We start from the raw sequence: 2,957 nt of genomic DNA on the forward strand, positions 1-2,957 counted from the left end.
AGACGGAAATATTTCGAAAAACATTGGCGACTTTTTGGGGACGTTCGGGGGTTCCCCCCGTAGTAGCCCCCGAGGGAGGCTCGGCTTTGCTGAGGGTAAAGCCGGGCGTACCTCAGTGTTAACGCGCATCCTAGCCTTCGAGGGCCCGGACGGTTCCCAAAAATAAGCCAGTAAAGCGTACTTTATTATTTCGGGAAATTGAAGATACAAGTACGAGCAAATGCACAAAAAACTTGAAATTCTAGGGATAGAAACGACGTAGCTGTTGTATATTCCAAGCGTTGGTGAGGACTTCACCTTTTTCATTGGCCAGCTTGTACGTGCCGGGCTTGAGCACCTCGGCGATTATGTACGGTCCTTCCCATGAAGGTGAGAGCTTGTGGCGGCCCCTGTTGTTTTGTCGAAGCCTTAGCACCAAGTCCCCTTCGTTGAGGTCTCGGCGCCGGACCCTCTGCGCTTGATACCTTCGCAAGGACTGCTGGTAGCGCACAGAGTGGAGGAGCGCCGTGTCTCGAGCCTCGTCCACTTGGTCCAGCGAGTCTTCGCGAGCTCGCTGGTTTCGTTGTTCTTGATATGCCTTAAGCCTCGGCGATCCGTACTCCAAGTCAGTGGGGAGGATAGCCTCGTCACCGTAGACCAGGAAGAACGGAGAAAAGCCCGTGGCTCTGCTCGGGGTCGTCCTCAGGCTCCAGATGACCGAGGGCAGCTCTGTGAGCCACCTCCGGCCGAATTTGTTCAGCTTGTTGAAGATCCTCGGCTTTAGTCCTTGGAGGATCATGCCATTGGCACGCTCCACTTGCCCGTTCGTCTGTGGGTGTGCCATAGCCGACCAGTCCACACGTATGTGGAAGCTGTCGCAGAACGCCAAGAACTTCTTGCCTGTGAACTGGGTGCTGTTGTCGGTGATGATCGAGTTCGGGACCCCGAATCTGAAGACGATGTCGTTGAAGAATAGAGCTGCTTGCTCGGATTTAATCTTGCCGATGGGTCGAGCCTCGATCCACTTGGAGAATTTGTCGACCGCCACCAGCAGGTGGGTGAAGCCCCCGGGCGCCTTCTTCAGCGGACCGACGAGGTCCAGTCCCCACACGGTAAACGGCCATGTGATGGGGATCGTCTCCAGGGCATGAGCCGGGAGGTGTGTTTTTCGAGCGTAGAACTGGCAACCCTAGCAAGTCCGCACGACGTCAGTGGCGTCGGCGACCGCGGTGGGCCAGTAAAAGCCTTGCCGAAATGCGTTACCCACGAGGGTGCGTGGCGCGGCGTGGTGGCCGCAGACGCCAGCATGGATGTCGCGGATCAGCTCCTTGCCCTCGAGGATGGGGATGCATCGTTGCAGGACACCCGAGGGGCCACGCTTGTGTAGCTCATTGTCGATTAGGACGAAGGACTTGGCCCTCCTGGCGAGGCGCCGCGCCTGAGCACGGTTCGAGGGTAAGATCCCTCGAATCATCCAGTCAAGGTACTGGATGCGCCAGTCTCGCGAAGTGGGGGCCTCGTCGACTTCCATTGCTTCGGCCTCGTCCGCGGAGGTGGTCCCGAAGTCAATGTCCATGGGCTCGACCCCGTCCGCCGGGGGGTTCCCGTCGGGGGACCCGGTGGACGAGGGGCCCGGCTCCAACCGGTCCTTGAATTCGGCGGAGGGCTTGGTGACGTCGTGGGCGAAAATATTCGGGGGGACGGTGGTCCGCCCCGAGGCTATTTTGGCTAGTTCGTCGGCGTCCTCGTTGTACCTGCGCGGGACATGATTGAGCTCGAGGCAGTTGAATTTGTCTTCGAGGCGGCGCACCGCGTTGCAGTATGCCTCCATCTTCGAGTCGTAACAGCTAGACTCCTTCATTACTTGGTCGACGACGAGCTGAGAGTCACCGCGCGCGTCGAGGCGTTTGACGCCGAGCTCGATGGCGATGCGGAGGCCACCGAGGAGGGCCTCATACTCTGCCATATTGTTCGAAGCAGGGAAATGCAAACGGATCACGTACCGCATGTGTTCTCCGAGGGGTGAGATGAAGAGGATGCCGGCACCGGCACCAATTTTCATCACCGACCCGTCGAAGTACATAGTCCAGCATTCGCCCTGGATTTGTGATGGGGGTAGCTGAGTGTCCGTCCACTCAGCCACGAAGTCAGCCAAGATTTGGGACTTGTCGGTGCGTGGAGTCCAAGGCCTCGCTCGCCATTTTGTCGAGGGTGGCTGCGAGGGCCTCGTCCTCCGCTTGAGCTTCCGCGCGCTCAACGCACTCGACGTCGCACTCGTAGGCGTGCTTGAACGAAGAGCCGATGGTGATGACGCCCCTCGGACCCGGCATTTTGAGCTTGAGGTAGGTGTAGTTGGGGACGGCCATAAACTTGGCGTAGCAAGGACGACCAAGGATGGCATGATAGGACCCTCGAAATCCCACCACCTCGAAAGTGAGTACCTCCTTGCGGAAGTTGGCTGCTGTGCCGAAGCACACAGGCAGATCGATCTGGCCGAGGGGTTGGACTCGCTTCCCCGGCGCAGCGCCATGGAATGGCGACTTGCTGGGGCGAAGCTTGTCTAGTCCGATCCCCATGAGCTCCAAGGTGGGGGCGTACATTATGTTGAGGCCGCTGCCTCCGTCCATGAGCACCTTGGAGAAGCGAGTGTTGCCGATGATGGGGTCGACAACAAGTGGATACCGTCCCGGATGCGGGACGTAGTCGGGGTGGTCCTCGCGGCCAAAGGCGATGGTATCCTTCGACCAGTCGAGGTAGGATGGCGTGGCTTTGGCGACAGAAAAGACTTCGCGGCGCTCACGCTTGCGCTGCCGAGGAGTCATATTCGTCGTCGCTCCTCCAAAGATGAAGAAGGCGTTCTCCACTGGGGGGAACTCGTCATCTCCACCTTTGTCACCCGCATCCTTCTTCTTGTCTTCATCGCGACGTGCGACGCTGTTATAGTACTTCTTGAGCATCTCGCACTGCTCGAGGGTATG

This window comes from Panicum virgatum, chromosome 9K (genome assembly GCF_016808335.1).
Source record: "Panicum virgatum strain AP13 chromosome 9K, P.virgatum_v5, whole genome shotgun sequence".
NCBI lineage: Eukaryota > Viridiplantae > Streptophyta > Magnoliopsida > Poales > Poaceae > Panicum > Panicum virgatum.